Source organism: Larimichthys crocea, chromosome XI, assembly GCF_000972845.2.
Source record: "Larimichthys crocea isolate SSNF chromosome XI, L_crocea_2.0, whole genome shotgun sequence".
Taxonomy (NCBI): Eukaryota; Metazoa; Chordata; class Actinopteri; family Sciaenidae; genus Larimichthys; species Larimichthys crocea.
In genome coordinates, this window is record NC_040021.1 from 12,509,909 (window position 1) to 12,522,387 (window position 12,479).

A 12,479-nucleotide genomic window follows, 5' to 3' on the forward strand; every position below is an offset into this window, starting at 1 on the left:
AGCTAAATCACTGGTCTCAGAGGAGATGTTCTAGGGAGGAGGGAACAAGGCAGAATATCCTGTCAGTGTGATGCCTTTAAGAGGATCTCCCTCTAATCTAGACACTGGTATGGACTCCCAGTAGACACAAATATCTTGTTTTACTCTTCCACCATTCTTTAGGAGAGCCGCTTTGCTCAACAACATATACTACACAGCTGGTGATGTAAATGAGGCGGTAGTAAATAGGTTACATGCTGTTAAAACATTGGTAACTGTGGTTTCCTCTAAACATCTGTTGTAAAATGTGTGCACACATCACACGCAGTATTTTTATGTTTGAACCAGCACCTTCAGACTGACATTTAAAACTGATTACACGCTGCTACACATTTGTAATTTGAATTACATGGCCAGCTGGATGTGCTTATCAATGCCTTCAAAGCATTGTATTCATGCAAGACTGATTAAACCTGTAATATGGTGGTATGAACATGAAGAGTCACTTGGACAGTGATAGTTCAAGCTGTGGTCTGGGCACTTAAAACCTGTAAGCATCCAGGTCTTTCAACATTATTTAATCAGTGAAATAACTTCAAGTCCTTGGACACTGTAATGTCTTAAAGGATACGTTTATTTCCCACAAAAAATAGCAATGAATTCATCCTGCTAACATGTATTGCCTGTTTATCCAAAGCCTATTATGGCCATGCATTATTGAACAAAATCTATTAAAAACACACCACTGAGCCGCATCACTGCACTGGGTGACATGTTACTTTATTAAGAAGAACGTGAGCACTGTAGTTTATTTTGACTCAGTCTCAACATCCCGCTTTTGTAAATATTCACTCGAGCAACAAATGCACTATTTACTCCTGTCTGAGTAATATTTTCTGAAACCAACAGTGCCCAGACGAAATTACTCAGCCTTTTTTAAATGAAAGTTTATATTTGCGACCTGTTTTTAAAGATTTACGACTTTTCTAAGGACTAATGGGCTTGCAGCTGTGAGCCACATGCAGAGTAAGGGGATTTGAGAAGTATTAAGAGTCAGACTAACTTTGTTTTGGTCTTTTCATGGGATTTGTTGACGATAACAGAAATATAGAAAATCACCAGCTTTATCCTCACAATTCTTTAAACAGAGAAGGAGCCAGGAATGCTAGACACTGTCAATCACCATATGTGGTAACAACATTTCAGTCAGCTGACCTTCATCAGGTCTTCCATGAGTGGATGGATGTTACCTCAGGTAAGATTCAGCCTCCTGTACCTTATAAAGATCAACTACAAACAGTTAAAACAGTTGAAACTCTAACTTTAGTTTTAAGGGATAATGATTAAGTAGCAAAACTGTTGTGTTATGTTTGTGTTTGTGTGTTTGCTCAATGTGGTGTGTGTATTCTTAAGTTTTCTTACTCTTAACAATGCAAGACTTTAAGGAAAAAGGGGAATCCCTGCTCTGTAGTGACGTGTGGTAATAGTTTTGTCTTGGAGTGCAGCACATAGAACATCCTCCCACAAGTATACCAGCTCTTTTTACATTAGCACCGGGAACATGCAAAGACTAGCTGTGCCCCGCCCAGCTTTAAGTACTGTACAACAGGTGGAGTAACCGTCATTCAAATAAGCACCTCTGTTTAAACAAGATCCTTTGTCTGCACCTACCTCTGTAGATTAAGTGCTACTAAAACCCGTTTGCTCAATTCAAATTTAGCACTGTATCACAGTTTGGATGAAATGTGCGAACAAGGACAAACTATGTTGTGTATCAAAGGTAATTTGGAGAGTTTCTGCAATGCATCTTTTTTTGTACATTGTTTTGTACCTGAAGCAAGGTAATAGATAGTGGTGGAAGAAGTATCCAAAGTAAAAGTAGAAACACTGGATTTTGAACGCACAAGCACATTACCAGTAAACATCATTCAAAAGTTAGCTTAAGAGGTCCAGTGTGTAAAATATAGGGGCCTCTATTGGCATAATATGATTGCAATGGAATAAAATATGCAGTGTGTAATCATCTGAGAATCATTATTTGTTTGTTACCTTCGAATGAAACATCATCAAACAGTGCAGGTCCTCGTCTACAGATTTTGCCATGTTGAACCATTATGTTTCTACAGTAGCCCATAATGTAAAAACTAAAAACTGGCTCTAGATAGGACCTTTTTTTCAGGAGTTTGGTGGCCACTGTAGTTTTTCCCATGCCAAGGAAGGAAAGTTTGAGGTGACTACAGTGCTGGTGCTGCTAAATTCTACACATGGAGTATTAGGACAGAAGTTTTAGCAACAAAATGTTCCTAAATGTTGCAACTGGTCGAGGTGGAGTTAATTGTAACTGCTCCTTAATACTCTTGGGTAGTTTAGTCTGCAACAATGCGTATTTACTCAGCTGAAAGTAACTATAGCTGTTGAATAAACATAGTGGGGTAAAAAAACATATATGGCTTTTTATAAGTGTAGCTCTTAAAATCACACTTTATGAAGTCAATACTTTTACTATAGCTATAAGTTCTTTGTATGGCAATGTGTTTTGCTAAAATCTTAAAGGTCAGTGGCTAAAAAAACAGCTTTAGATGATAAACCCTAACTGTACCATTTCCTACAGCCCATAAATTTTCTATTCTGAGGGCAGGTTTTCCCACATTTGACTGTGCTTCACTGAGTTTAGAGACTGAATGGCCTCAGGATATGTACTCTGCCACAGCTGCACCGCTCAGTCCTCTCCACCTCCGCCTGGAGACAGTGACTGCTAAATGTCAGCATGATATTGTCAACATCCTCTTAAAATGTTTCATTTATTTGGCTGAACAGTTTTACAAACATTACCTTAGCTTACCCTGAACACCAGAGATGAAGATGTTTGATTGCTTTGTTGAAAGGGTAAAAGATAAAGAATCATCCAACACAGGATTCAGATATATTGAGGATGACGTTTGAAATATGAAATTTAAATTGGGAAAGAATCTCATTTTCCACTTCTTTGACAGCCGTAGGTCTCATTCAAACATTTGGTAAATGTCTCAACACATTTGCTCTTTCTTTCATTGTTTGACAAAGCTGTTCTCTTTCCCTTAAATGTGCTCCATTTAACAGCTTTTCTTTTTCCATAATAAAGTGTATAGGCATCATTTCCTAAACACATTTGCACATAACAATGAGTAATTTGGCAATGACAAAATATGCAAAGTGAATTCCTAGAAAACCATTCTTAACAAGAGAATGTGGTTTGAATTCATTTCATTCATATTATGCTTTAGCCTCCATGTGGAAGTCATGAATAGCAGGGTTTCTGTGCCTGGCTCAAAGACACTCCAGCAGATCTATCAGCAGGTGAGACGCAGGGTTGACTGGTTAAAGGACAAATATTGTACCCATCAGTCCACCCTGCAGCTCTGACTGTTTTATGTGTGTGGCCGCGTCCTCTTCTTCGTCACTTCCTAATGAGTGAGAAGAGAAATTGCCTCCAGGCTGTGGCCCAGTGCAATCACAGTTTGATTAATGGGAAGGACCTAACATAGCCCCATCATTCCGTCTCTGTGGTTTTAACCCTTTTTAAAAAGTCACAGGAAAAGGTTACTGTAAATGTCATTATGAACATTTCACAACCTTCCTGGCTGTCTTGCTCTGAATAACCCACTGTTAAATGTCATTCTCTTAACATTTTGTCATGTTATACTCCAGAGTGTTTCCCCAGTAAAGGTTTATATTTTGCCATTTCATAATGTTAGTCTTTACGCTCGAAAAAATTTCTCTTGCATCTTTTACAATTGCACACTGTTGAATAATGCCCTCAGTGAATTCATGTTCACAGGAGGAGTTTAAACATCCTTGATTTTTTTTTGTCTCTCTTTCAGTCTCACACTGCAGAGGTTCATGTGAGGGTGTTTGTAATCTCTCTCTCTCTCTCTCTCTCTCTCTCTCTCTCTGTGGATAAGAACATAAGAGTGCAGCTAAAAAACAAGCATGTGGTCACTTGACTGTCAGTGTGTGGTCTGCTAAAGCTATTTAAGAGGTGAGAGGCTGGTAAATAAGCATGAATCTCACCCGGACCGGCAGCGTGCATGTGCATATTTTTGACCATGGGTTATTCTCAGCTCATTACAGCAACATTTGTGTGCTCAGGCTGGGCAATAAAAAAGTAATATCTCAATATTTTGAAGACAACGTACTGTAGAGTTCAATATTTATTCACTTTCTCTATAATACATTTATAAAAGGATTTTTGGAAAAGAACAACAGTCACTCAGACTATAACAGCAACACAGTACAGAGTGAGTGTGTGACCTCGACTGGAAAGTCTGGCTATTTAGCAAAAAGAGAAATGGCTGAAATTGTAGCTAATGATTATTATTTCCTCAGTACAGACTTAGTGATCTCAGTCACAATCTGACTTTGATACACTCTGATTACTCATCATAACCATCTCCAGCCTTAATTTAGGTCATGAATTTGGAAAACAGATTACAGAAAGTAACAGTTCTGTGGTTAAAGCTCAAAGACGTTTCCTTCATTGTAAATAATGCATTTAAAAACGCTCGAGGATGAAATAAACACCTTTAATAAACACTATCAAAGTCAGCCATGCTCATCAGTAAGCAGCAACAGGTTTACAGATGAGGAGACTGAGAATAAATGATAGATTTCTTGTCAATAACACCGCTGACACTCCTCTATTAATGCTGTTAAACGAGCCAAATGAAATCCTCAGTGTGAAGCAACCTCCACACACCACGCACTACACCGATTTCTAGGGGGGAGTTAATGAGTGTTACTTTAACACAAAATGAACATTGGTATACACACACACACACACACACACACACACACACACACACACAAAAAAAGCAAGGCTGCAACAAAGACATGCTCTATCACACACACAGACGGAAGCACATAGAGACGGATACAGCCTGAAAGTGGGTACTATTTTTGTCAACACTTGTGACCTCCCTCATACTTCCACTGAAGACAGAAGCAACAAATGATTTCGGTGTGAAAATGATGAGTACGTGCAATACAATAACACAAAAAGACAGCAAACAAGTTGCTGCAATTTTCCACACTCATTTCAACACCGTCTACCACTTCTTGTCTCCCGCTGTACTCTTCAGTCTCTCATACTCACCTCTCAGTGACCCATGCAGGTTTTCTATTCCCGCCCACCATCACACCAGACTCTGGACTAAAAGAACAGGCTCTTCTTTTTATTCAGCTCTGTATCCTCTTGTGTCTGTCTGCACGCCTCCAAATAATATCCTCGTTTTTTAATATATGCATTTCTTTAGTGTATCTGGAATAAAAAAAACAAAACAAAAAAAAACACAAAATTTTTGGCAGGCCAGGCAGGAAAAGACACAGACACCCACACTGCTAGAAATGAAAAATAAGCATTGGATGAAAAAGACTCGACTTAGCAACTGTAATGTATTTCAGGTGGTTTTTATAACAGTTGGCATATTTGAGCCATGTTTACTAACCAAGAAAAATAATGCTGAAAATGCAGACTGAATCAACCCATTCATGTCTTTTGTTGATGAGCAGTCCCTGTGCGTACAGGGAACACAGAGGAAGTGGAAATGAAGGATGGGATGATACACCGGTGGACAGCTCTAAGCATTACCTGTCCAGGTTAAATCCAAGGTCAAGAACTATTTTGTATTTTGCAGCCAGAATGACAAACAGAAGCAGGATGAGTAATGCTGTGTGTAAACATTGTGATGGAAAAGTGTGTTATGATTATACCCACCAATAGCACTGAAGAAGACAAAAGACAAACTGGTGTTTTATCTATCAAAGCAGTACAAAACAAGCCTTTAAGGTATATTCAGACTTATTCATGCTTCGGATAATGAAAATCAATGAGAGAAACAATTGTTTTGCATAATCTGGAAAAGTATCCATAAATCTTACTTGTCATATTATGGCATAATGCTTATAAGAGTATTCCTGTGAAGTATTCTCACATGAAGTTGAGGGATGTGGGTAAGACAGATTTAAACCATAGACTGTATAAATAAAAATGGACATCACCCACAGGTCAGAGCCAATGTGAAACTCAAAGTGTCGTGGCTCTGGCTGTCGCTATCTTGGCAGTCCTACCTCCGTATGGATTGTGGGTGGAGCTGAGGCAGGCCAAATGAACCCTGGTTGCTTAAATCAGCCGCCTATGACAGCACCCACCTGTCAATCAAAGAGGCCACGCTCTTAATTATGCATAAATTGAAGCCATAATATAATATAAGTGATAGTTATATATAAAAATCTCAAATCAGTACAGTCATAATGGCTGGGGAAATTAGCTATGGAGACCAAAACTGTTTTTTGTACCAGGTTTTATTGTTTTAACATGGGGGCTTATGCAGATTGACCCATTTTTGTAGCCAGTCTCAAGTGGCCCTTGAGAACTGCAGTTGTTGGCACAAGAGAAAAAAATGAGGGTACATCCTCTAAGGTCCATGAATGTCAGTCTGCATTTCAATCTAAGCTCTCAAGCAACCAAATGTGGCTAAAAAAAAACACACATGTAACACTGGATTCCACACTTCCCATAATACAACTACATCTTCCAAACTCCATGATGCCAGTTTGGCAAGCCAATCACCCTGACAACATCACTATGACGTTGTATAATGTCAAACATTATACAACTCTTTTCACACACTAAGCAATCCTCTTCATGAGCTGAGATTCAAATATCAAATCTGTGGAGTGCCTCTTTGAAAGAATAATATGTTGATTAAGCAGTCAATATAATATCATAGAGCGGTTCCTGACAATTTCCCACACACACACACCACACAAAAAAAAATCCATTCACACACATAAGCAAATGCATAGAGAGAAATTAGCAGGAAATTGGAGAAAAAAACTCACTTTTCCTTTTTCCAAGTGCCTTTAAATCATCTATACAGGTAATGGGTTTTGGAATTGATTTTACTTTCATAGTAAAGAAACCAATTCAGTGCTGGTTTAACTACTGTCCTCTCCTCTAGGCAAGCTCTCCCATTCACCATTCAGCAACCAGTGATCCAATAACAATAGTGAATGGGATCATGGGCATTCACAATATGTGTGTGCAGCTGTGTGTGTGTGTGTGTGTAAGTGTGTGTGTGTGTGTGTAAGTGCTGCAAATGTGTTTGTGCGCGAGCTCATCCATAAATGAGTGTATGTGCAAGACAGAGAAAAAGCATAATCTGCCGGTAATGGAACATGAAACCGAGCAGAAAATTGCAAAAAGAAATGACTCCTAGGGAGGGTGTCAGCTCTGATGAATAAAGGCCTTCATGTGTGGCCTAATAAAGCCAGGCAGAGGGGCTAATGCCCTTTATAATCACACCTTTATTCTGATACACATAGAGGGGAAAAAGAAAAACACAAACACACTCACATGGCTGAAGCACAGCCAAATATTAAAAAGTGGCTTGATAGTTAATTAGCAAGCATGGTTATGCTCCCTTGGGTGTCAGCTTGCTACTGTAGGTAACAGCACAGTTTTTCCTAATGGACTTAAAATATGACGTGTGTGTTTTTTCACTGACAGCAATTAATAAAGAAAGATACTGCTTGAAATGTTTCTGTAATGAAAAGTTGTAGAAAATCTCAGCAACAGGTGTTCCCTCCAGAGTCTGCACGCAACTTGCCGCAGTCATAACAGCAACCACAACTTAAAATTTTGATATAGTCAGTTTATAAGAGATCCACTTAATTTAGGGATCTAATTATTTTAGGAGGTGTCAGTGGTGAATATTATTAAATGCAGGGACTTTGCCCAATCTTCGGGCTTAGCGAGTTGCCTAATTGCATTAAATCAGTTCACTAAACTGAAACATTGATTTTTGAATCTGGGATTATGATTTAATTATCTCATTATTTCAACAAATAAAACCATGATATGAGTCATGACGTGTGTAGCTGAAGTGATGAACCAAGTTTTTACTTATTAATATTACAATGATCCTCACATCCTCTAGAGATAACTGAATAATCTATCTGGGTGATTGTAGAAAGGTATCTGTTTTAAGGTTTATACACTTCAGACTGTCTTCATTCTCTCAGGGTTGGAGAAAGAAGTGAGTATAAGGATCTTTCAACAGGTTTTCTGCTTCACTGGAGATCCAGCTTTGTGGTTGGCTAGCCCCTCCGGTATTTCTGAATTCCAATGCAGCCTGCCCACCATCACAGACATCACAGGCATTGACTAAAGGGTGTTGTAAAAAGTGTCATCCACAATTAATGAAGTCTGCAAGGGGGATTATGTGGATATTCTGCAGACTTCTAGAGTCTGCTTGTGGTGTGGACTTCACCGCCCACTTTTCATTGCAACGCTGTGACTTTTACTCTCAGACACAACAGGTACATAAAACTTAGAAATGCATAAAACGTGAGATGTTATGTGCAACATGTAGGAAAAAAGTGACAGTCTTTAAAGTAGAAAGGAAAAACACATCACATCAGGGGCTTATGAAGCCTTGTCGGCTGCACAACCTCACAAACTTGCAGTGATGAACAGCAAGCACCCCACAGTCCAAATACCAGCAGGGACCAGTCTCCAAATCAAGAAGGATGTCATTTAATCTGGCCTACATACACACATAGGCCTGGTCTGTCATATAACTTCGACTTGAGCCATAGATCTAGCAACTGTGAAGCCAAATATTAAAATGATGTTAAAAAAAACACATACACGCTGATACATTCATCATTAATTAATTACTGGAAATGTTCCCATATTTATGCTGAATCGTACGCTTTCCTGTAGACAAATTGCACATTCTTGCATGTTTGCTGACCTGCTGTGCACTAATTAAAAGACTCTAGGTTACACTAGCATTTGTGTATCACTGGAAAACTCCCTATAATTAGTGCCAAATTGTCTATTTTGCAGGAGCCTTGCAATAAATTATTAGGATCTTCAGACCTATAAAATGAAGCATTACAGACACAGAAACAGAGCCCATCTCGTGCTCACAGCTTAGACTCGCCCTTGATGGAAGTGTTGAAATGGACACAAAGAGAGAAATAAACTGAAATAGTGCCACCTGCAGATATGTCCGTTCAAAGGTTAAACGTTTGGAGCCTCAGGTACATTTGTAGCGTCTGCCCTGATTCATTAGTATGGGGGGGTACGCTCAAATTATGTTGCGCTACATGGGGTCTCTGCTCTTTCAACCTTCCGTCTGTCTCTTTCTGTCGTGTGGTGTCATTAGTGTTGATGGGGCAGCTGGAATTGACTCAGCAGGGGGGGTATGATTGGACAAAACTATATTCACCAGCTATCATCGACTGACCTGCCCTTGCCCGCCGCTGCTCCAGTGGATTTGCTAAATGACCTCATGTCAAAGCGATTGCTTGCACTGGACAAATCCTTCGTGAATAGCTGAAAACTGTGAGCAAGTGTTGTACCCTGTCAACCTACTGTGGGTAAATAAAGGTTAAAAACAAATAGCAAAAGGATTGTTTGCAACCATCTGGCGGTGGCAGTTTCTTTACAGCACCAGACACAACTCATATTGTCCCAACGGGATTCCAGCCAGCCAGTCCTTCAATAGTGTGTGGTGGAGCATAGATAAAACCTCATTCTGATGCCCAAGAACGAGAGAGGGAATGAGAGAAAGAGGGAGAGAAGAGGAGGAGAGGGGGTAAAATATTGATGAGAAATGTGAGGCACAAAAATAGAGCGGCTCTGAATTGCCAATGAAGGGCAAAGGACACACACACACACACACACAAAGCAGGATGTAACAGTAAAATAGATGAGTAAATTACGTACACACTCGTGTGCACTTACACGTGCATTATGGCATTTTTGTGCAAAACCATGATTCAGCACAATCTGTTCTATGTAGCTATCATGAAAAAGAATATCCTCTTTTATTATCTACAACCTGAGATCAACTCCACACACACACACAATATGACAGTATACAACCACAGTGGAACTAAAGAAAAGAGACAAACCACGTAACAATCCGATTTGAAAACATACCAGCACATATTCACATACGACACCGGCACTGTTAAAGGTTTAATGTGTAAGATTTAGAGGGATCTATTAAATGTTTTGTCTGCCATGTTCTTCCACTGTCTTTCTACAGTAGCTCAGAACGAACAAATCAAAATAAGAGTTTTGTGTACACATGTTTTCTCCTACACACTAGGATGGAGAAGGTGAGGTGAGAGGTATTTGGCTGGTTGCAACTGGCAGCGAGATGCCATTAAATCCCACACACTATGTGTGTTTCAGTTAATAAGACCCAGCTGGCCTTTAAATATTCTTTAACAATAACAATTTCAATTAAAATTAAATCAGATGTCAAGAAAAAAAGGAAGGCAAAAATAAAAACTAAAACTAATTTAATCTAACTTTGTTGTTCTAATAATATTCTACCCCAATGAGGCCCACAGCAACTCTCAACCTTTAATACTTTAAGAGTAATTAATTTGTTTTGCAAAGGGAATAGACCAACAGCTGACAAGTGTACAACCGATAAGGTTTTCCCCTGGAGTTGTGGTCCAGAGATCATGCTGCAAGGCAATTACTAGAAAAAAAAACCCTCAGAGACGTGCTATAATCCTGCTGAGAAAATGTGCATCTCTTTTTTCACTCTATATGACAGTACATACTGTAGGTGGGTTTGACCTTTAAATGTAACATCTGCCACTATTCTTATTGTATTATACATTCTATTTTATATAGTTCATTTGTTCTCTTGACAGTGAAAATATGTATTATCTGAGATGCACGAGAGAGGAAGAAGAAGAATACACGGACGACAGCTTTCCTCTAAGACTTTGTGACCTGGGATTGCAGCCAGTCTCTTCAGCAACAAAAACCTTTTCCTGAGTGAATGTTAGAAAACAGTGAGTCACAGAAAGTCTCTAGAGTTCACACACACTCACACACTGTGATAGAGCACAATTCCCATCCAGCCTCGGCCAATTGCAGTTAATTGCTTCTGCAAATGAGTGATTGGGTCTGATTTTTTACCACAGCGGACATCTTACAGGAAGAGAGGATGAAGAAGGAAGGGAGAGAGATAAAAACAAAAACATCAACCTGTCACGGAGGGGCAATTAACAGGTTGATTAACTTCTAACCGTTGCCAGACCCCACCCCCCGTCTCTCTGTCTCTGTCCCGAGTGTGTCTGTTCCTTGCTTGCTTATAGGATTGACAGGATGGACTCCACAAACCCTTAAAACCTCTTTAAAAACATACAAATGTGAATAAAACTCACGTAATACCCTAAATTTGATTATGCTGTTTTATTTGCAGGTCACTGTGTCACTGAACAACTTGTTGATGTTTTTGTTTTCTTGTCCCCTCTATTTCCCCCTGTGGTAAAAGTCAGACCCCATCTGTCATCCACAGATGGAATTAATGGCCATAAATGGGAATAATGATGGGATTCATTCATTTTAATAAATTACGGTGTGTCCATGTTTACAGCATTTTAAATTGGTTTACCTACAAAGAGCATCGTTCAGCAGTTTGCATTTAGGAACATTAAAGCATTAGTGCACCCAGGTAACAAGATTTTGGCTACAACAGCAGAGATGTTGTGGACCCCCAATTGAGACTCTGTACAGAAGTACAGGATGGATGCATAAACTGTTTTAATTTTTACATCAATGTAAAGTTCTGTACTCCTAGGCTAGCTGTTTCCCCCTGTTTCCAGTCTTTATGCTAAGCTAGGCTAACCACCTACTATCTCCAGCTCCAAACTTACCAAAAGAAAATGAATATGCATATTTTATAAAAAAAATAAATATATATAATAATTATATATATCATATTATATATATATATTGTAGATATAGATTATCGCTATATCCTCTATCTATATATATTCATATATATATTAAACATATGCAGTGATAAAAATAAGAATATCACCTATCAGTTCTTTGGCTTTGCTGACATCCATATTTAAAAATTATTCTAGGATCATTTACCTTTAGCATGAATGATTTTTCTGAATTCAAATGGATTTCAACCTCAGACTGGCCTGTTGAACATATTTATGATGGATCCTGCAATGATACAAAGACAGACCTCCGACTGGTTACCTGTGAACACATTTGTGTAAGATCCTGGAATGATAGAAAGACTGGTTACCTTAGCAACCTAGCACCTTTTGGTTCCTTTATATCATGGTGAGAAAATGTTGGAAACAGAGAGAGAACGAGTGGGGGATCAGCTGACAGGCAGGCAGACAGACAACGAAGACATGCAGGCAGGTAGACAGACTTGCATGACTTGTGCATCCGTGTCCCAATTAGTGTACGGAGGAGCTCAAGTTTCTGAAAAACCCAGAAAATAGTGCAATTTATAGTCTAATGTAAGGAAAGACCAAGATAAAATATTTGGACTGAAACAGTGGAAGAGAGGAATGAGGAGCTTCAAATCTCTAAATCAACTTGTGAAAACCTTCAGCACAGACTTTGAATGTCACCAAATGTTAATTCCAACGAAAGACACCAAGAAGTAGGCAAT